Below are 24658 nucleotides of genomic sequence, written 5' to 3'. Positions count from 1 at the left end.
CCTCCTTGTTCTATGGACATAAAAAGCTGATCATCAAACCTTTTTTCTTCTTGAAGTGCAGCAGCAACAGGATCAGTACGATCATTAAGATGAAAAACATGAAGGCCAAACTCAGTCCTATAATTACACCAGAATATCCAGAATCTGAAGCTAGAGAAAGAAGGGAACCCAAATATTCATTTAAACACTGAATACTAAAATTTTATCTAATTACAACTCTAATTCAAGTAAGAAGACATGGTTTCCTCACCTCTGACTGAAATCCAGCTTTTCGGTGACTCTCCTCTCTCTGGGTGTTTACAGTGGTAGATACCTTCATCTGACTTTGAGACAGTACTGATGGTCATTTCTCCTGTAGTCTGGGACTGGAGAACTGAATCATCTTTATAGAAATCAACACCAAAGTCTGAGATACTTCAGTTGGGATGTAAACAGCGTAAAGTCAGAGGACGTCCCTCAGTTACAGGATGGACAGGACTCTCCAGGATCACATCACCATCTGTAGGAAAGAGAAAGAAGTCATTGAAAACATTGAGTGTACAAGTATAATTCTAACATTCAGACCTCTATCTATCTGTTTCATGTAGCATTACTGTATGACCACACTGCCATATTTATGACAAAAAGATTGTGGAAGATGTGATAATAGCATGAAAAATATTATTACATTTTTAAAACCCTCCATTGTCTGCAATGAACACTTTATATCAGGTAAGTTGTTGGCTGTAGCTACATGTGCTAAGCTAAATAAAACATCTGAGCATTTGTCTGAGACAGCTGTGCAGAGGTTTTATGTTCAGTGTTGTTGTTTGTTGCTTTACTCGCGGGGTTTTATGAATAATAAATATCTTCTTGTACATATCTGCAGGTGATATCTACATATCTACCTAGGATACACAGTTCACTGGCTAGCTTTAGCTCACAAATAATGTCACTACAAACTTTTGTTTCAATTTATAAAGCTAGATAAAGTGATACTGCAGTTTACTTCATACTGCTAGGTTTCTGTACACTAAAGCCCTCAGACTCTTGCCCGTGTACAGAGATGGGCCATGTGTTAGATATATATGTAAATGTCTGTGAATGGTAGATGTGGAAATGTCTGTTCTGACTCCAGATCTGTATATATTTTCCCTGGGACTTAGTATGGATCATAAATTATGGTCATAATTATGGCAGCTACAAGAAAGAGCTAACGTGACTGAAACAGATCAATAGGCCTAGAAATCTATGACAAACTGCATTGTAGGGAATCACCTGTTATATGGTTGGCAAATCCATGTAACTTCTTATTTAATATGCAACGCAGCATTAATGTGACCCCCAGGCTCCAAATTCACTTACCTATATTTTTCTATTATTCTATTTTGCTTTGGTTCAGTGCTTATTTTTTTATTATTTGATTTTTATTTATTTATTAATTAATTTTTTAAATTATAAGTCACTCAAAGCTCATGTTGAATTCATAACTGAACTGGAGTTAAGTTAGTTAATAGTTTGAATATTATGAAAAGTAAAATTCACATTAAATCAGTTAGATATATAGAACATGTCTAGGTTGTGTAGTTAATAGTGCTCATCAAACTTAAAGAACATGGAAGTAACTTAAGAACTAACTATGAGTGTAGTTTATACATTAAAGTTTTCGTCATGTATTAAGGTTATGTAAATGTACAACTATGCAGTTATGTTAACCAATGCAGAGTGATGCAGAGAGAATATCACTTCATTTCGTTATAGTACTTGATTTTTTGTAAATGTTAGGTCCAGGTATGTATATTAATCTATTACTGATGAGAACATTGAAGACTCACAGTGCACTGTGATGTTGACAGGATTACTGCGTCTTCCAGATTCAGACTGACACCAGTAAACTCCAGTGTGTGATGTAGAGAGGAAGCTGATGTTACACGTAGATCCTGAAACTGATGAACAATCAGACACTGCCTCACTGTTTGTGTATCCTCTCACTGTCCATCCAGTAGAGTCACTCTGGTCCTCACAGCTCAGTGAGAGAGAGTCAGCAGTAAAGTGTTGAGTTCTGCTGGGATTGATGATCAGAGACACTGGAGGAGATGCACCTGAAACACACACGTTATATATTATGGTTGTGAACAGAACAGATTAAACATGAGCGTGGCAAATAAAGCAATATATAAGAATGCTTAGGAAGTGTGTACTTGTCTTATCTTCAAAGAAATTTAATGTAAAAAAAAATTTAAAACAAAAAAATACACGAGTGTCATACAGTGTTAATCCTTTAAAGTCTGAGAAAACAGCAGTGAGTTCAGATTTAGTAACTACACACCTTTCCTAGTAGTTACTGAACACGGTGTAGGATGAGTAACTGAATAATAAGCTGTCAGTTTAAAGAGTTAATGCTCAATATTTATGAACAATATACATTATGTTGAGACATGTTTATAAATCATCAAGTAATTAGATTTTAGTAATTCACTGGTCATTACTGGAGTTTATAAAATGCTCATGAAACATTATCAAATAATAATGATTACACAACTGTAAAAGTTTCAGATTTTTGCTTCAGTTTGTTTCCGTAACAGTTTCAGTTTCCCAATGGAACGATCTGCTGTCGTTCCATCCCCCCTACACACACACACACCATTGTTGTTGATTTATTTCCTCACCTGTGATGCACAGTGGCTGTGGGTTGCTGAACCGTGTGTGAAAGACTGGTTCTCCTCTCTCTGCTCTGCACATATAAACTCCTGTGTGATTCACAGTAACAGGACTGAGAGTGTAGGAGCCTCCAGATCCTCTGCTGCTGTCTGAGAGGAGCGCTGTACTGTATCTGAGGGAACCCTGACTGTCTCTGGAGGGAACCTCTGTGTACCAGCTGAATGTCCAGCCTGTGGAGGAGTGTTTAACCTCACAGCTTAGAGTCACTGAGTCTCCTTCAGTCAGCCAGCGCAGTGGAGACACACTCACTACTGCCTCTGATGGACAACAAATGTAAAAATAAATAAAATAAAATAAAACCATACAGCGTGGTAATCTTGTTATATATAATTAATGATAAGATAAAACAATCTCACACACTCACCTGATACAGTGAGTGTAACAGCATCACTGATCTCTGATCTCTGAGAGTCACTGCTTCTCCTCCCTGTGCAGGTGTATTTACCTCTGTTATAATTCATAACTGAGGTGAAGCTGAACTCCTGTGTTGTGCGGTATGGGTAGAGTGTGTAATCTTTATTATACCAGCTGTATTTCCCCTCAGTGTCTCCTCCTCCCTGTATTTCACATCTGAGAGTCACAGTCTCTCCACTGAACACATGTTTATCAGGCTTTATGGTCACCACAGCTTTAGGACTCTCTGTAAGAAAATTACACCGATATAATACACAGATTAGATCTCAGCAGTATTATTAAATCAGAAGCAACATTTGTAGATGGAATTCTGAAGATAACCACATTCAGTGCACATAAATCATCTGTACATTATCAAACCATCATTTAATTACAACTGAACAACTGAAATAATGATGCGCAAATAACCTTTTTCACTTCCTCCAAAATACTCAAATTTCTTATTTAAACTAAATAAACTCATTGCAAAATTCAGAACTAATAAAGTATTTTAGTATAATTATGATATTTCAATGTATTTCAATAATTATCATATTAGCATTTTTGTTAATAATAATATAATATTTATTTTTAAGTATAATTTTTTTTAAGTGACAGTTTTCAGTGTGAAGTCAGCAAAATAAGAGATTAAACTAAAAGTTTATTTATATATTTATTTATTCTTCCACACAAATCGATCGGCTTATTAAGGAGAGGTGTGCTGTGACTTTTCAAAGCGATCGGAATTCTTTTAGTTGGAGTTCATTACTGTTGTCTGTGTAGTAGACTGGGTTTCCTCTTCCAGCTCTGCACCAGTACTGACCTCCATCAGAGACACTAACTGATCTGATGGTGTAGGAGTGTGTTTCAGTCTCAATGCTCTGTGTGGGTTTGTTCCAGTAAAACTTCCATCCATCAGACTGTGGCTTCAGTGTACAGGACAGAGTCACTGAGTTTCCTGTCAGTGCAGCTCCTTTAAGGTCTGATGTGAGTTGAGGTTTAGGTTTTTCTGTTAGAAATGAAACACAAGTTCAGGATGTGAAGTCTTTACTACACTAATCACTTCTACAGTAAAACAGTATTACTCTCTCTGTGATGTCACTAAACATCTTATGACTACTTTCAAATTATTTTACAATTTTCAGTTAGTAAAATGATGAGAATGAAAATAGGATATTAAATGTAAAGCTTCACTGAGATTGAAGTGAGGGTCAGAAAATAACTGCTGTGTGATGATGCAGGTCTCTAATCTCTCTCTACTCTACATCAATTTATTTTATAGGTGAGTAGAGTAGGGTTGCAGCGGTATGAAATTTGCACGGAACGATAACCATCTCAGAAAATATCACCGTTTCACGGTATTACACAATAATAATAATAATAATAATAATAATAATAATAATAATAATAATATTAACAATAATACCAGTAGTAGTAATAATAATAATAATAATAATAATAATAATAATAATAATAATAATTACTACTACTGGTATTATTGTTAATATTATTATTATTATTATTTACAGTGACCCTTGAAGGAATAAAAACAGAAGAGTTTTGCTTGAACAAACACTATTATAATTGAAACTTGAAACCATTATGTGTAAATAAATAAATAAATAAAATCCCTTGTGAAAATAAATTAAATAATAAGACATCTCCCATTTGAATTAAAAATAAATTAAGAGGAAAAAAGGAGCACGACCTGCTGTGGATTTGTTTGGAACTATTTTTGCTGGTGAAATAGAACAAAAACAGACAATATTGAGTCTAAAATGTAAGTCACATAATATTAGCTTATTGTTCACGTAAATGAAAAATAACATCAGCTGTGTGAGCTATGATTATTAACATATACTGTAGGTGTGTTACAGTGCAGCCAGACAGCTCTCTCACACTCTCTCTCTCTCACTCACACACACACACACACACACACACACACAGATCGAAGTCAGTAACCATATGTCAATCAATGTATTTTTATACAAATTTTGGGATATCTCATAAAAAATGCTGGATGGAAACACCAGATAGAAATAAAATCACCAAAATGCGCAATAAAAAAATTGTGTTCAACTGAGGCAGATAATATTTTTATTTGATAAAACGTGCGCATAAACTACGATGGAAACACATTTACCGAATAAATTCCTCGATGCGCATCAAAAATACATGTAACTTTTTCTCAACATATCATGGGATTGAATAATTGGCTGATGTGATTGGATGTGATTGGATATTCCAGCTTACAAACCCAGCAAACACAGAACGTTCCCCTCACGTTAGCATATGGTTCCCGTTTTTTGGAAACCAAATAATGTTCTAGGAACATTTTCTGTAGTTTATTTTTTATGTAAACAAAAACTAGCCTTCCCAGAACGTTGCAGGTTTTTTTGTAACAACATAAAGAGAACCTACACAGAAGATCCTCTAATTGTTATTTTTAGATCAGTTTAGATAATTGACATTTCCTTCAAGCACTGGCAGATCCAGGGGTGGGGCCAGATGAGCACTGGCCGGCCCCAGATGAAATCTGATTGGCCCCTTGAAGTTCCCCATCCTGTCAATCATCTCTGATCTACGTCAGAGCGCTCCATCAGCTGAGTCGGTTTGTTTTAAATTCAACTCGCGTAACCGTTTCTTTCTGCTACATCTCCTAATGGCAGGTGTATAGACAGTGTGGTTTATCGTCCTCGTCCACTTAAGCTTCGATGGTAAATACCTATTCAACACTTTAACTAACATCTCAAAGACATTAGTATCACTGTCACTTAACTTCTCTTTGTCTAACATTAGGAAGCTAGTTAGCTACAACAGCACACTAGATAGTTTATTAGATAGTTACCTAGGCTAAGCAATGTTGGATGGTAGCTAGCTAGCTGGCTAATTAGTTAGGTTTCAAAAATTAGTTCACAGTTCAGGGAAGTAAAGTATAGAGGCTGACAAATAAAACTGTAATGTTTGGTCATGCCACACAGCCACAGTCATTAACTGTTGTAAATAAAATTAATGCTGCGTCCCGTATAAGTGGCAGCAGGGAAGTGCACAGAGACTTCAACGCTGACATGAATGGAACACAGCAAAGTGCTAACTTTAATCAGTGACGATCTTTTGATGAGTCACTTTATCAAAATCACTTCATATCATGACGCTGCACTTGAGCTATAATCAGTGAATTTGTCTCGTTGCTCAGTATAAATATATAAACATTTTTAAAAATGAATAAATTAATCTGAGAACCAAACTGCAGACAATTAAGTCTATTTTATTTTTCATTAAGAAGATTTATGACAAAATACACAAAATAAGTTTTAAAATCCAATTCATGTCTTCTTTTCATGTTAATTTATATTTTTAAGAAGATTTAGGGTTTTTTTTAGTGTTGTGTGTAACATCAGATCACTAGACACAGCCGTGCACAGACTTCATGATATTAAAGGCCTGTATAATAAAGTTTATTTATTTATTTAATTGTTCATCTAATTATGATCTAAATCTTACTTAAGTTTCCTTTAAAAAATATATATATATAAATATATATATTTGTTAAATTTGCAGATGACGCTGGTGGAAGAAATGAACCTGTATTTTCAAGTGTAGAAGTCCCGAGTCCCCACACAGTGCTTTCAGCCTCTGTACGCCCTAGTCAGCTGGTATGTTTGTACCTACAGTGCTGCTTGAACTTTTGTAAACCATTTAGAATTTTCTATTTCTGCATAAATATTACATAACATTACATTCTCTTATACATGGCCAGAAAAATTTGTAAATAATGGCAGAAGGTACACTCGTGGCATCTAATATTTTATTTTATTCCATGGATATTCAAAAGAATGTAGTAAAAAAATTAAAACAAAAGGTGTCCTCTTTTTAGAAAACCAGAATATGGTCACCCTAACTTTTGTGATGTAATGTTACCTGCATCAGGGACAGTGATCTTTTATTTATTTATTTATTTATTTTATTTAAACAGATCCAAACATTGGACATGATTTTAAACTCTAAAATAAGTTATGAATAAAAGTATTTTAGATCATATTGCTTTTCTCTTTACTTTATTTACATATTTGACCTTGAAATAATCACCACAGGTTTAGGTCTCAGTGTGTTAAAAAAAAAAAAAAGAAAGAAAATCAGTACTTCTTTATGTATGAATTAATTCCCGAGAGCATTATTTAGATGAGTAGTAAGATTTTAAAATGGAATACAGTATATCTGCTCACATGTAAATGATTAAGTTCTGTCAGAGGTGGACTGAGTCATTTTAACAATCACTACTAATGAAGTAACTGTAGATCACAGTTAGGAAAACTGACTCAAACCTAAAATTAATCAAGTTACTGTTCTGATCATTTTCAGGGGTCTCAAACTCCCGGCCCGGGGGCCACTTCAGGCCCGCCTTCCCCCTCAGTCCGGCCCGTTGACGGGATATAAAAAAAACAATATAATCTGGCCCGCCAAATCTAATGATATTTTATAGCGCTTCCATGCCAATTCAAGCTACCCTTTTGAAATAATTAAAATAAAATCACAATTCTGTTTTTCTTTTTAAATGCATTTCGTTTGTTATGGTAAAGGTCAAAATTGGCCAAAATGCACGCAAGGTGCTGAAGAACAAAGATGTTCCTGTCAAAATCAAAACATAAGGTGGATGATGAACACAGACTGTTTCAAGAAAGATGGACTACCCAGTATTTTTTTTGTTTAGTGTAATAGAAATGCTGCCTGCCTGATATGCAACGAAAAAGTTGCAGTTTTAAAGGAATGTAATATCAAGCGTCATTATTGGACTAAACATGGAGAGCAGTACGAGAAGTATGGGGGAGATGAGAAGGAAACATGAGCCACAGCTACAGAGAGGATTTATATCTCAGCAAAGTATTTTTCATACAGCCAAAAAGCTAGCTGATACTGCAGTAGAGGCAAGTTATGTGGTGAGTGAATTAATCGCCAAAGCCAGAAAGCTTTCACTGAAGGCCCGTTTCTGAAGTTCTGCATGATGAAAGTTGCGGTTATTTTATGTCCAGAAATAAAGAGCTTGTTCAACAATATAGCGCTATCGGCTAACACGGTGGCGGAGTGGATCAGCGAGTTATCAAGTGACATTTATGATCACTTATGTGATAAAGTTAAAGCTTTCTCTGCATACTCTGTGGCTCTTGATGAAAGCACAGATGAAACTGACAATCCTCAGCTCGTAATTTTCATAAGGGGTATTAATGAGAAGTTCGAAGTGACAGGAGAGTTGCTAAGTTTGTGTCTAATGCAAGGCCGCACCACATCCGAAGATATTTTTCAGGAGCTGTGCGACACGTTTGAGCGTGCTCGTTTACCATGGAGCTGACTGGTAGGCATTACAACTGACGGAGTCCCATCTATGACAGGCAGAAAAAAACAGACTGGTTGCGCTGGTACAAAGATAATTAGAAGAGTTAAAAGCAGGTCCAGCAGTTGTTCTACACTGCATTATACACCAACAGGCACTGTGCAGCAAGTGCCTGAAATATGAACATGTCATGTCTGTTGTCCTGAAATGTATTAATTATACCAGATCCAGGGGTCTGCAGCACCGCCAGTTCAGGGCCTTTTTGCAAGAAATTGAGTCAGCATATGGTGATGTACTTTACTTTACTGAGGTGTGCTGGCTCAGCAGGGGAAATGTCCTGAAGAGATTCTTTGAGTTAAGAACAGAGGTGAAGAGATTCATGGAAGATGGCTGAATGGATGTTCATGAATTTCATGATCCAAGATGGGTGATGGATCTTGGCTTCCTAGTGGACATAACACATGAGCTAAACATCCTTAACCTGAAGCTCCAGGGCCCTGATCAGCTCATCACAGCAGCTTATGAAAATGTGAAAGCCTTCTCCATAAAACTGAGATTGTGGAAATGTCAGGTTTCTGCAAAAAACCTTAGCCATTTCCCATCATGCAGATCTCTTGTGGAGGAGGGCACATCATTCCCTGGTGATAAATATACATCTGCTATTGACAACCTACTGCAGGAATTCGATGAGCACTTTGCTGATTTCAAGGCACACCGTGACACATTCCAGATGTTTGCAGACCCGTTCTCAGTTGATGTGGAGAGTGTCCCAAGTGTCTTGCGAATGGAAGTTATTGACTTGCAGTGTAACAGTGGACTAAAAACTAAATTCAGGGAGGCACAGGGAAAAGCAGATCTCATTGGACAATTTCTGAGAGACTTACCTCCATCCTTCCCAGAACTGTTAAAAATGTTCAGTCGGTTAATGTGCCTTTTTGGAAGCACATATCTGTGTGAAAAACGTTTCTCAACAATGAACTTTAATAAATGCAAGTACAGGTCCAGGATTACTGATGCCCATCTTGAAGCTGTACTTAGGGTTTCGACTACAACCTCTACAATCTGGGCGAATGTATCTCAATTGTGTGAGAAGAAGCACTGTCAGGCATCTGGCAAGAATTAAAACAAAACAAAAATCTGTGTGTGTGTGTGTGTGTGTACTATTACATTTATGTTAATTTGGTACCAAGTTATTGTTATGGTATTGTTATGGTTATGTTTATGACTACTAAATTTGTTTAATAAAATATGTTGGTAATGGTAATTTAAAAAAGCACATTTTGAGAATGTTGCACTTTCTTGGAGTACTTTAATGCTCTTGTGGCCCACCTATGAGATGACAGTACCAAAAGTGGCCCCAGGGCAATTTGAGTTTGAGACCCCTGAGTTTGAGTTTGATACACAATAATGCTAGAAATAACTGAATGAGTATAATTTAATCACAGTTTTAACAGGTATACTTAATAAAAAGAAGAAAACATGGTGCTAGAAAACAATAATTCGGACATACACATCTTTACTCATCACTGTATGTCTGTCAGTTATACCGCCTTTAACCACTAAGTCATCATTACCCTAACCTCCCATTTTCCAAGAACATACATGCTTTGTTGAATTTGTGCTTTTTTGTTTATTTGCTTTTTATACAGTGCATCCGGAAAGTATTCACAGCGCTTCACTTTTTCTACATTTTGTTATGTTACAGCCTTATTCCAAAATGGATTAAATTCATTATTTTTCTCAAAATTCTACAAACAATACCCCATAATGACAACTTGAAAGAAGTTTGTTTTGAAATCTTTGCAAATTTATTAAAAATAAAAAACAAAAAAGCACACGTACATAAGTATTCACAGCCTTTGCTTGATACTTTGTTGAAGCACCTTTGGCACCAATTACAGCCTCAAGTCTTTTTGAGAATGATGCTACAAGCTTGGCACACCTATTTTGGGGCAGTTTCTCTCACTCTTCTTTGTAGGACTTCTCAAGCTCCATCAGGTTGGATGGGGAGCGTCGGTGCACAGCCATTTTCAGATCTCTCCAGAGATGTTCAATCGGCTTCAAGTCTGGGCTCTGGCTGGGCCACTCAAGGACATTCACAGAGTTGTCCTATAGCCATGCCTTTGTTATCCTGGCTGTGTGCTTAGGGTCGTTGTCCTGTTGCAAGATGAACCTTCGCCTAAGTCTAAGGTCCAAAGTGGTCTGGAGCAGGTTTTCATCAAGGATGTCTCTGTACTTTGCTGCATTCATCTTTCCCTCAATCCTGACTAGTCTCCCAGTTCCTGCCGCTGAAAAACATCCCCACAGCATGATGCTGCCACCACCATGCTTCACTGTAGGGATGGTATTGGCCAGGTGATGAGTAGTGCCTGGTTTCCTCCAAGCATGACGCTTGCCACTCAGGTTAAAGAGTTCAATCTTTGTTCAATCTCTGGTCTGAGAGTCCTTCAGGTGCCTTTTGGCAAACTCCAGGCGGACTGTCATGTGCCTTTTACTGAGGAGTGGCTTCTGTCTGGCCACTCTACCATACAGGCCTGATTGGTGGAGTGCTGCAGAGACGGTTGTTCTTCTGGAAGGTTCCCCTCTCTCTACAGAGACATGCTGGAGCTCTGTCAGAGTGACCATCGGGTTTTTGGTCACCTCCCTGACTAAGGCCATTCTCCCCCGATCACTCAGTTTGGCCGGGCGGCCAGCTCTAGGAAGAGTCCTGGTGGTTCCAAACTTCTTCCATTTATGGATGATGGAGGCCACTGTGCTCATTGGGACCTTCAATGCTGCAGAAATGTTTCTGTACCTTTCCCCAGATCTGTGCCTCGATACAATCCGGTCTCGGAGGTCTCCAGACAATTCCTTGGACTTCATGGCTTGGATTGTGCTCTGACATGCATTGTTAACTGTGGGACCTTATATAGACAGGTGTGTGCCTTTACAAATCATGTCCAATCAACTGAATTTACCACAGGTGGACTCCAGTCAAGTTGTAGAAACATCTCACGGATGATCAGTGGAAACAGGATGCACCGGAGCTCAATTTTGAGTGGCATGGCAAAGGCTGTGAATACTTATGTGCATGTGCCATTTTTGTTTTTTATTTTTAATAAATTTGCAAAGATTTCAAACAAACTTCTTTCACGTTGTCATTATGGGGTATTGTTGGTAGAATTTTGAGGAAAATGATGAATTTAATCCATTTTGGAATAAGGCTGTAACATCACAAAATGTGGAAAAAGTGAAGCGCTGTGAATACTTTCCGGATGCACTGTAAGTTAGCCTCAAAATGTAGTTTACTGTGTAGAATTATGCACTGGCCTATGATTATTCAGTACTTTTGCATTGGTCTTTTTTTAGAAATAGGAACCACATGAGCTTTCTTCCAGAGTTTTCGCTGACCCAATGATTCACTGAAGATGGCCTGAGGCTTCATTTATAAAACTTTGCATGGATTCCAGAGTGAAAGTGTGCATGTTCACAAAAACACAGGAAACAGTGTACACAAAAATAATAAATAAAACATTTTTGCCAGGTTACTGCCCATAAATGGTCAATGCAAATTACTTGATACATATTTAAAAATGAATGGGTGTCCCATTCATTTTTGAATGAGGTAGTGTTGAGAAAAGTGGAGAGAAAGGGAGAGAAACCACTACTGAAAACAAAAACAAGAAACAAAAGAGCATGAAGTTTGTTGGGTAGAGATGTGTATTGGTTAATAGGTGGAGGGGGGTCCATTCAGCTGTGTCATGTTGTACAGTAGAACCTGCCCTAACAATCCTTTTCTGTCTCCCACCTGAAGACATCTTCCACGTTAAACATCCACACAACACCATTGCTGTTTAAGAAGCCCAATGGTGTGCTCCATAACTGAAATGAGAGAGTCACTGTGGCATCCCTCCTCTGTGCTGTGTGGGTGAGGGAATTAAAATTACTTATAAAATGGCTCTAAGAAATCTATATAAACTCATTAGTCAGTCATTGTTGGCAAGGAAAGCTTCTTTTGTTCTTTAAAAACTCATCTTTTTTCTCATCTTTTTTTGGATCTCGTTGAATGTTGTGGTCTTCCAATAATGGCAACTAAACCATTTTGGTATAACAAACACATCATTAAGTGTAGCCTATTTATGGAGCTGTGAATGTGTGAAATTACTTCACAGCTGTTTGCAGCCTGCAATTACTCACGATTAATAATAGTCCAGGCTCTTGTCATCTCAAAACTGGACTACTGCAATGCACTACTCTCGGGCCTCCCAGCCAGCTCCATGGAACCCCTTCCGATGATTCAGAATGTAGCAGCACGTCTCGTCTTCAACCAGCCCAAAAGGACCCATGTCACACCCCTCTTTATCTCCCTCAACTGGCTTCCTGTAGCCACCCATATCAAATTCAAGACCTCGTCTGGAACAGCACCCTCCTACCTCAGCACTCTCCTGAAGGTTTACGTTCCCTCATGCAGTCTGTGATCGATTAGCGACAGACGCTTAGTAGTAGCTACTCAGTGTGACTCAAGGTCCCTTTCAAGAACATTCAAACTAACTGTCCTTCAGTGGTGGAATGAACTTCTAATCTCAATCCGGACCACAGCATTTGTCACCATCTTCAAAAAACAGCTAAAGACCCACCTCTTCTGTGAACACGTAACTAAAACGTAACCTAAAACGCCAACCCCACATTATCCTTTCTTTATTTAAAAAAACTTACTCTGGCTCTTACACCTCGACTCTGCGCACTTTGCTTTTCTATAACTTAATTAATAAATCTTGTATGGTAGCACTACTTGTATTGTTCTCTGCTTGATATGTCACTTTGCTTGTATTTCCTCATTTGTAAGTCGCTTTGGATAAAAGCTTCTGCTAAATGAATAAATGTAAATAAATGTAAATAATGAGTTACTATTTTATTTAGGGAGGGGATTATACAAACGGTAAGCTGCAAATAGTTATTTGGAACAATAAATGTCAATACATAGAAACAGGCTGATTCATCAGACTACACAAGCTAATTATCTAGTCTAAACAAACAAACAAACAAACAAACAAACAAATATTGTTAGGATTTAATGCTTCTTATGACCAAGTAGCCTGTATGCAGTTATGAATGAGCTGCATCATTTGATATGTAGTGTTACGCCTGAGAGCTGTGATTTGCACATTTAGCTGTGTAATATCCCTACATATCCACAGAATCTCATCCGTTCTCACAGTCTCTAAATTGTTGCATATAAGTCAAAGCTTCCATAAATATACACCCAATTTCCTGCCAAGTATTTCATTATAAATCTGGATTTTTGCAGGGGAGCTTATGTATTCCTCAACCACAAATTCCAGACCCATTTTTGAGTGTAAGCACTCTTTATAAATGTGGCCTCTGACCTTTTCAAAACTTTTGTCTGGCAGAACATACTGGACACTAAAGTTTACTTCTATATCATAAATTAAAATAAACATATTGTTGCCTGTAAAGAATAGCACACTGGCCACTAGAGCAGGAAAGCCTACAACTGTCTATTAACTTAAATAGTCATGGGGGCATACATTTACAAAATGTTTTGATCGCTTTGAATTCAATATTATACTGTATTTTGGATCACAGGAGTATTAGTGAGGTTGGTCAGCAAGAAGAAGAGTTTGTGACCACAGTAAGGTTGCTCACCATTTCATATTTGCCAAACATTCAGGAACAAGGGTGCTCTGAAATGCACACATCATATATCAGTAAAACGGATGTATATAATACCTTTACTCATTTTCTCATCTTAGTAATATTTGTGGCCATTGTTTTGGGAATAATACAAGAAATAAATGTTTGAAAAAGTGTATGTACTACATCCTCACTAAATCAATAGCCTTTATCCACTTCAAAATGGTTTGATATCCATCCCACTCTATATGAGTTTGATTCTCATATAATGTGATCAGATCTTTATTCAAATCTTTATTGAAATCATAATAATACACTCATTCTGTCTAAACTAATAACACAAATAGCTCTTAGTTTAAGTCTTTCATTAATATTTCACAGCAGTAATCGAGGTAAGTTTTAAAGGACCACAAATGTTTTCTTGAAACTGTGCTTGGATGTGAGGTGGGAAAAGAGGTAAGTACAGGATGGCAGAGCAAGGGGTATTAAGGTGATGTAACATCTCAGGAAGGGACATTGCTGATAAATGCACAAGCCCCTTTCACAGCTTCTGAGCAGCTTGTTAAAGGAGGTGTACATACTTTAATTTCACCTAATCATGGCTAGTATCAAGCCTCTTTGTCTTTTGTCTCAGCTCACCCCAGTCCTGCTAAGTCTTACACACGGTCTCTCTCCAGCTTGAATAAAACGTGGTGAAGGTTGCAGAATTATTATTATTCTTCTTATTATTATTATTATTATTATTATTATTATTATTATTATTATTATTTTACTTTGTATGTACCTTTGACCCTTAAACCTGTGCCTCTGTTAAACAATAACTAGGCCTATACATCTGTTATTATATATATTTTTTATATTCTTGATGATTATGGCTTACAGCTCATGGAAAAGTCATGGACATCATTCAAAATAACAAAAGAAAGTGGAATATGTATTTTTTTTAATCCATTAAAAGCAAGGCAAACTCTTCCTGTCATTTAACATATATTTAAATTGTAAAATGCTGTTCTGCTTTCTTAGCTACATTATTTGTGTATGACCGTGCCTTACTTTTGTTTTTTTGTTTTTTAGCCTTTTTTTGCATTTGCCACGCCCCTTTGTTTTGATGTACATCTGATTTTTGACCCTGCCTTGTAATGATAGAAAAATAAAGCTTTCCTCCCAAATATATCAAAAAGGTGCTTTGCTTGAAGTTTTCAACATAGTGTGCGCTAGTGGCATCTGGTGGCCGAAATCATGAAGTGCAGGGTTTGGGGTTCCGGCAAAACAAATCTGGGATTTTATCTTTTTTTGATCATAGAATTTTTATTGGAAATTTGAATTTTACACATTATAACACTACACCCAACAACCCCAACAAAACAACCACAGCCAAAACCAAAAGAAAGGGGGAAACAAAAGACAATGACAAACAAACATTCAAAGAAAACACACACACACACACACACACACACACACACACGAAAAAAAGAAAAAAAAAAAAGAAAAAAAAAAGGTAAGATCATTAGTGTTTACCATATATCTCTCCTCAATCCACCTCCAGGGTGTGTACATCATTGAAGTAGGTAATAAATTGTTGCCATTTTTCCAAAAATTAGTCACCCTTGCCTCTGATGTTATACTTGATTTTTTTTTTTTTCAAGTTTTAAAAAGAACATTAAGTCTTTAAGCCAGACTGATATAGAGGGGGATTGTGGAGAGGTCCAAGACAACAATATTCTGTGCCGAGCAAGTAACGATGCAAAGGCCACAACACTAGCTTGTTTATGGTTCAGAGGCTGACGCTGAGATGAAACACCAAAGATGGCAATTAAAGGACAGACATCCAATTTGATTTTAAGAACGTCTGACATAGTTTCGAAGAAAGAGTTCCAAAAGTTCTGCAGTTTGGGACAGAGTGCAAATATATGACTCAGGTTACAGGGCGAAAGTTTTAATTTTTCACACATGTCAGGAACATTGGGATAAATTTTAGACAGTTTACTCCTAGACAGGTGAGCTCTGTGGACCACTTTAAATTGTATGAAACTAAGTCTAGCACAGGACGTGGTGGTATGTATATATTACACTAACGCTCTGCCCCAGTAATCATCCTCAAGCTCCAGGCCCAATTCCTCTTCCCAAGCACTAATGGTTTTAATATTGTAAAAATCATCCTGTGACCAGATCGTTGCATATATCCGTGAGATAATGCCACCCTTATGAGGATTCAGCTTGAACACCTCTTCCCATGCAGACTTTGTAGGTAAGGAGAGAAAACCAGCGAATAGGGAGGAGACACAATGCCTAATTTGAAAGAAATGGAATAGGTGAGACAGAGGCAGGCTGAATGACGAGGACAACTCAGAAAAGTTTGCAAACACATTATTAATGAAAAGATCCTCAAAGCATTTCAGACCCTTCTTTTCCCACAAAGAGAATGTGGAATCTATAAAGGAGGGGGGAAAGAGGTGGTTATTACATATTGGTGTCATGGTTGAGGCCGAGATAGATTTAAAATTTAAAATGACGGTGAAACTAATAGAACATTTTTAGAAAGGTACATACTATTGGATCATCTATGTGTTGTGAAAGGGCTATAGGAAGGGAGGAGAACAACATAGCAGGGAGGGAGGTTGAAATACAAGACTTTGCTTCTAAGTGGCACCATGGAAGAGAGGGGGCCTGCACCCAGAGCACCAGTTTCTGAATATTAGCCGCCCAATAATAATACACGAAATTGGGCAAGGAGAGGCCACCACTTAGTCGAGTCTTTTGAAGTGAAAATTTGGAAACCCTGGGAGTTTTTCCTGCCCATATGAAAGTGGAGATTAATTGGTCTATATTCTTGAAGAAAGATTTGGGTAAAAACAAAAGGATGGACTGGAAAAGGTAGAGGAATTTTGGAAGAATTTTCATTTTTACCGTGTTTATTCTATCAAGAGGGGATAATGGTAGAGCTGCCCATCTTTGAAAGACTGACTTCATGTATGAAATTAAAGGTGTAAAATTCGCCGCCATTAATGCAGAATAAGAATGGGTGACATTAACTCCGAGATATTTGAATTTTGAATCCTCCAAATGAGAAGGTATTTCAGTCTGTTTTATCTTTTGGCCAGATTGGTTTATGGGTAAGCATTCACTCTTTTGTAGGTTCAGTTTATACCCTGAAAACTTCCCAAAGTCATTTAATACCCGTATTATTTCTGGAATAGATGCAATCAGATCTGTAACATAAAGTAGTAATCGTCAGCATACAGGGCTAGTTTATGTTCAATTCCTTTGCGAATTATACCCTGAAATACAGGAAGAGTTCTAAGCGTTATCGAGAGAGGCTCAATCGCTATGGCAAAAAGTAAGGGATACAGAGGACATCCCTGCTATGTACCCCGTGACAAAGTAAAATAGTCAGATTTAGCATCGTTGGTATATATGGAAGCTTGCAGTTCCACATATAATAAACAGATCCATGATATCAGTCCATCCCCAAAGCTGAACCTCTTTAGCACTATAAAAAGATATTCCCATTCTATCCTATCAACTGCCTTTTCTGCATCCAAAGACATGACCACTTCAGAGGAGTCGCTGGGATCTGGGATTTTCAATACTTTGAAATTATTTGTTTACTTATTTATTTATTTATTATTTTTGTTTTTCACAAAATGAAGTCAACTGGTAAAATTAAGTAATACTGTGTATTATTTAGGCCTAATAAACAAAACACAAATCCCTTATGGGGTATATGAGGGGGGGTCTTTTTTGTTTATAAGCTCTTACATTATTAATACAACTTTTAACAAAGATACACCTATATTTGTTGATATGAGTTCATTTTTTTTCCCTGAACTTCAGAATGCCCTTGTTTCTTTGCAGTTTGCATAACTGTATCTGAATGAATGAATGAATGAATGAATGATTTCCTTTAATCACTTTTGAAACATGTACCAGGGTTTGCGCTTCTTCTGAATCACTTTCCAACGCACTATTTTGGTTTGGTGCCGAAGCAAGGCTCCGGATGTCATTGATCACATGTTTTTGGCAGAACAAAGGGTTGTATGTTTTTGACACATGCTTCTGAACTTCAGCATCAATGGTGACATCACTACTGCCTAGCCTTGAAACTAAACTAATATCATTTTGGATTTGTCTGCATTTCTAGTGGTATTTTATTTTTTATTTTTATGATTCTGCCTGTTCTGACTCTAAGTTTTGTGTTAATAAACCTTGTGCATATGGACCCTTATTCTGTCTCCCTGAGTCCTGCATTACATCTACAGTCTCAGAAAGTTATTAAAAAAGAGCTCTATCGCATCAGGTTACCAAGAGAAAAGGTTTACTCCTTTCTTACAATATGTTATTTTACCAGATTTGTTTGTTACCAACAAACATCACTGTGAAAGACAAAATAATTTCATGCAATTGCAATTTCACCAATTCAAGTAAATAAAAGCATAAAAACCTCAAAATTGCATCATAAATTTTGAAGAAAAGAAAAAAAAAACCTGTAGTAAAAAAAATGAGCATTTTTGGCTGCAACAATCACAAACAAACCTGCAAAATCCTGGACTGTTTAGGTCATGTAGCCAGTGCTTATGAGTGGAGCTGACTGACAGCATTAGAGCTGGTGTTCAAAAAGGTGTTCCCAGTATAATTTACAAAGACCTTTAAAAAGTTTGCAACAGCCACACCTGACGTCCCTGGGGTCAAGGTTAGACTCCACATAAAGACACCTTAACTACTCAAAGCCCTGCTCCCTGACTCATATCACTAGCAAATATTCATATTTATATTCATATATTGTTCACTGCTCTAGCAGTTCTACCCACACAGTGTGTTTTTGTGTTGTAAGTGACGGTTTCTCAGTAAAAGTGCAAATACATTGTTTTAACAACACTTCCTGATCAGGTTTTTTCCTCAGCAATGCCACATTAATTAACATTAATAGTATGACAATGTAATAACATTATTGTTTATTAAAACTCAATATTGAATCACTTCTTTCTAAAAGTCTATTCACATAAAATTCACACATTATAATTTGGTACATTCCAGCATCCCTCAGGGTTAAAAGTCAGCTCGTAGACTCCCAAATTGTGTATGGTTTAGTGTATGTGGGGTAATGAAATGTTTCATCAGGGACGTTGTTAGCATGGCCGTATACAGGGTTTAAAAATATAGAGGTCCAAAAACTAAGTTTGCTAGAAGGGTTGGGGGCAAAAAATACTGAATTCCCTGGTCGACAAATGTGCATTTTAAGACGTTGGGTAATAATAGCTTTAAAACCATGTCAGTGGGCATATCAGTGTAGAAATGTGTCTCTTCGACTGACATCAGCTCTATCACCTCTCATCTCAGCCTGGTCTACTCCACGATTGCTCTGCATGTGTGGTCTGTCTGAGTCTCCTTTTGTGTCTCCTGCGCTCTTTCTCTCAGCCTCTTTTTCTGTATCTCTCTGCTCCCCATAACCTGCTCCATGTTTCTCATCTCTTCTTGTCTCTCTGCCTTCAACATTACAACCTTTCTGTTAATTTCTCTTACCATCCTCTGCTACTCTTCCTTCTCTCTCTCCCTCTGAATTCACTGCCTGTCCCTTTCTTTATGACTCCTCATTTGTGTCTCCTGTCAAAGTGTAATAAAAATAATTTAGTAAAATTAAAAACACTGCATTTAATCTTTGTGTTTGAGTTTGTATCATTTTAGATTTTAATTATAAAAATGTGTCTCAGCAGTAAATTAATGTAGGAAAAATGTGTTTTATACAAAGTGATATCTATAGTACTATACTGTATTATGACACTATACTTATGAAAGTAAATTGAACCTATAAGCTTCACTGTAATTCCCAAAGAACATATATCCAACCATCCATCCATCTTCTATACCACTTAATCTTTTTCAGGGTCACGGGGAAACCTGGAGCCTATCCCAGGGAGCATCGGGCACAAGACGGGGTATACCCTGGACAGGGTGTCAACCAAAGAACATATATCTCTGTGGTTATTAGGCCTACAATGTTTGAATGAGTCCAGGTCAGATTTTTGTTAAACAGCACAGTAACATAATGCTAATCATATCCTGTGCACAGTGGGTAGTAACTGCTCTACCTCTCTCATCTTCATCATCTTCTCTTTTTGTTTTTCTCTCACAGTCTTTTCCTTTTTGTCTGTGTCACTGAAGAAAGTAAACATGGGGTAAATTGATATTTATTTGCAAATGTTCCCGGCCTCTCCTAGGATAATCTTGCAATGAAAATGTGACGCCTACAAATGTATTGTCACAATTGTTAAGTTGTTTTGTGTATTGGCCTGTATAAAAGGAACAATTTGAATGTATTTTTGAGGGTGCAATTGCTTGATTATGTCACAAGGGGAAGTGTTCACTTATGTGAGCGCTAGTAGGGCTGTGCGATGCTTCCGCTCCTCAGACAGAGAACAGCCTGCTGAGCGATCACAAGCAACATCTCCTGTGTCTGATTTTCCTGTACAAAACAGGTCAGTAGTGTGTGATATTTTGCTGCAATACATTTCTAAGGACTTTTAAAGCCGTAATTATGTTGTTCTGACAACGTTTTATGTGTAAAACAGTGGTTTATTCAGTTGAGAGACCTTGAATTGAAGTGTAGCTAGCTCCCGTGTAAAAAGTGCAAGCGACATGGCGGCCTTCTGACGTTGACATTTATCTTGTTTATGGTCATTGCTCCTGGACATGTGCACCTTTCTCTGTATTTGTTAAAGCTAAAGTTTATAAAGTACGGTTATTTCAATTGTTGTGTATATGTAGTTGTAATGTGTTGGCAAGGTTAAAGAGACAGAGGTATTTTGTATAATGTAGGCCTCTGTATTGTTTTTATATTTTGTATTTGAAAATGTAGTAAAAGTGTGAAACAAGTAGGCTTAACAGTATTAAAGTTACTGGATGTATATGATTTTGGAGCTGGTAATAGCAGTAACTGTGAGTCATAGTACCAGTTAAGACTGGGATAGGTGAAGTATTTCTGTTGAACTTAACAACAAATTTGTACATTTATATAATTTGTAAAATATGTTATTCCAGCGGTTTGATATATTAACCTCCATGCTGTAATGTGATGCTAAATGTGTGATTTGTTACAAGGAAAATTATTGTCGAAATGGTTTAAATGAAGACGAAAAAATATATATATATTCTGTTCAATAAAGACAGAGAACAGCTTGCTGAGCGATCACAAGTAGCATCTCCTGTGTCTGATTTTCCTGTACAAAACAGGACACAATATCTGTTCACAGATTACTCATGCTTGAGGCCTGTAACATGTCCACACTGTTTCTTATTCCGTACATACTCCTAATTGTTCTCCATATGTCTGACAGCTGGGTTTCTCTTCCAATTTTATTGCAGAATTGTCTCCAATATACGCGTTTGGCTGGTTTAATTGTTATCTTAACTAATGCATGCGCCCTTTTATAGTTAATCAAAGTTTCCAGTGTATGGTGAGCTTTGAGCTGCCTAAAAGCTTTCTCTTTTTAATTGCTCGTTTTAGTTCCTGTCTTTTTTGGAATTGTTTCTTCAGCTGCTTGTATAACAGCCATAGTCACTTTTCCATACATTTCTTCAGCATCTGTTATATCATTATTCACTAATTCCACACACTTAATTTCAATCAGCTTTATCTACGTTCCATATTGGGCTTCTCAGTTCACTATCCTGGTATATTACTACACTCTCTTCAACAAGCACTTTGGACTCCTTTTAAAGTCCATGACTCCGTCCCTTTTGGATCAAACCATCCACTGGTAAGTATTAATGTCAAAGTACCTCTATTACTTACCTCTAAAAACTTTCTCGATCAACTTCACCTGTTCATTATGGCTCGTTAATTAAATAACAAATAATAATAAAAATCTAAATACCTACAACAATAAGCCATATTCATTTACTGTTTCTTTCACCCCGGTATTTAAAATTACCGAACCTCCGCACCCCCTTTAAATCACATAAATGGTTCAATCGGCTTCCCGGTTGCACTGCGCATGCGCCAGCGGACAGGAGTCTTCATAAACAATGTTCTGAGCTTGCGCTCTGTTTTCTCGACGCAGTGCAGCAACCCGGAAGCCCGACTCTCCCCACATTCACTCAGAGCACAACACAATCTGTACAGAAAAGTAGCAGTAACAAAATACAAACAAAACTAACTGGTTTTGTGTAGGTAACTACTGACTGACAGGAAATGTATAATGAGGATTAATGTCCATTAATGTGCACCCGCGCCTCCAGTAGTAGATAACTGAGGGGAAAAATGTAACGTGGATATGGTGCATTTATATATTATTTAAACCAGTGCTGCCAGTCTGAAACAACACCATCCACTACTGATTTAACTGATAGTATGCCTTGTTTACAGACAGAAGAGACAGATACAGCTATAGCTGAAAATACTGAGAATGATCCGACCATCCCACTTATCATCAGAGATGAGCCCAAGTTAAATGAATCTGGTCATGAGAGCATGAACTTTTCCTGTATTGGTTTAATGTCTAACACAGGGTCCCTCTCAGAGAGCATCAATCTTTTTCAAGTGAAAACTTGACGTATTTCCAAATCTGTTTCTTTCGCCAATTTTTTATGAATACAGAGGAAATTTTTTGGAGTCTGAAAAGTTGACAGATATGGATTTGCATGGATGTAGTGGTTAAAAAAGTTGTATAAAGTCTTTAACAAATCTTTTAACAAAAAGGGATTACATGAAAGAGCTGATCCACCATGGTGTGCTGTTTTTGAGATGGGTAAAAATGTCAGACCAGAGTGGAGAGCACTTTACAAGCCACCGCTGACTAAACGAGCTGAAGACTTACAGTGGAGAATTCTGCATAGCGTTATTGCTATCAATGCTTTTTGACAGACACTTTACCTACTATGTCCATATTTGGTATAAGCTAGTCTGCAGAATACTAAGTTTACATTTTACATTTATACCATTTTTTATTATACCACCCTGATAGTGACACTCACTTCCTGAGATAGGAGCTACACAGGGATTTTGCTCGATTGGAACAAAAAAGTTGTGTGTTTCATTATTATTATTTTGCTTTAAAAGTGCCAAGGCCATAAGCTAAACTAAGTGGCACGTGTGCTATTTCCGCTTGCGCATTTTTCAATGGCAAAGAGCACACACTGCTTCTCCTTTATGTAGGATATGATGCATATATACACTGGTGAATTTTATACAAGATCATTCTCCCTCCAGAATATTTCATTTTAGCGGCAAGAGAAATGATTTGTTGACAAAAGTGGAATGTTAGTTGCCATCCATGGTACTATGGTAACCAGTAGTAGGAATGTATCATCCTTTTGTAAATTGTAAGGATTATTGTCGAGTCCAGTTAACTTTAATTTAAGCAGATAGTCATTTGTTTTACTCCCGTTTACTCAGTTTCCCTAAAGGTAGTCATGTTGCAGGATGTTTTGCTACTCAGTCTGACTGAGGGGTGTGTTCCAGTGGGAAAGGTGATTGAAGAGGATGGGCAGGATATTTTTACTTCAGCTGGTGTTATAATCAGCCTTCATGTTTTAACTATTTCAAATGATATAAATGATAAAGTTCTATGAATAGGAAAACATATTTTCAGATGTACAGACAATTATCTACTGTAATGTAACTCAGAAGACAATGATTTGTCAGGCAAATTTTATTGGTGCACAGCAAAATTTTACAGGGCCTCGTGCCCCAGTAAAAAGGGTCTAGCGATGCCTCTGAAGCATACCCATTCACACTTCAACCCCCCAAAGTTTGAACCAAATTTATGCCCATGACGATAGATAATAGATAGATAGATAGATAGATAGATAGATGCATAAATAGAAATAAGCAGGAGATAATTATGTAATGACACTGCAGATATAACAAAGCTGCATTTTAAATGTATGTATATATTTGTATTTATTTAATTAATAATGCATACCCATTCACACTGAAACAATTTTAAAAACCACAATTACAATTTAAAAAGAACTTCCCAAGCGTCTAAAAATGCATAAAGCCGCCTACATACCGGAAATGTACAGGTTTGTCTGATCCAAATTATTACAGAGAGAAAAACGCATACTGCGAGGGTAAGAATTCAAACCCAAACCAGTAAGGAGTGCAAAGAAGGGGTGTAGTTTCCCTGTTGGGGGTTGGCGGGCATATGAATGCCTTACACTTTAGAGAGTTGGACTTAGATTTCATTTCACTTCACTTAGATGCATTTCCCCAACACATTCCATAAAACGTAAAAGCATTAAAAAGTGTCATTAAATAAATAACTAATACTCACTGGTAACTAATAAGTACATGAGGACCTGCTAAACTGTGCTACTGTCATTGAATGGTTTTGGATAAAAACCAATTGAATGTCATTGTCAGAAATGCGACAGCAATCAGGTAATACTTTTCTTATAATTGATGGAGTATAACTCGCATGGTGCCACATTCACTATGTTAACAATAACATGGTAGTATAGGTATAAATTTCCCATCTTACCTGCGAATCGTGAAGGAATTTGAAGACTTGTGGTGGCGATACTGCTGTGTAGTGCTGTAAAGGAAGCTCCACCCACTGCTCCACCTCCACCTAATGTTTCCGCCAAAAACACCACTATCAT

General features: G+C 37.1%; 1 pseudogene; it reads right to left on the bottom strand.

Moving 5' to 3' along the window:
* Positions 1 to 10: 10 nt before the first annotated feature.
* Positions 11 to 24658, bottom strand: LOC128610728 (Fc receptor-like protein 5; annotated as a pseudogene).

The sequence above is a fragment of the Ictalurus furcatus genome, chromosome 7 (assembly GCF_023375685.1).
Source record: "Ictalurus furcatus strain D&B chromosome 7, Billie_1.0, whole genome shotgun sequence".
Taxonomy (NCBI): domain Eukaryota; kingdom Metazoa; phylum Chordata; class Actinopteri; order Siluriformes; family Ictaluridae; genus Ictalurus; species Ictalurus furcatus.
Note: the sequence above shows the minus strand (reverse complement) of the source record. Positions and strands in the feature narration are given on the sequence as shown.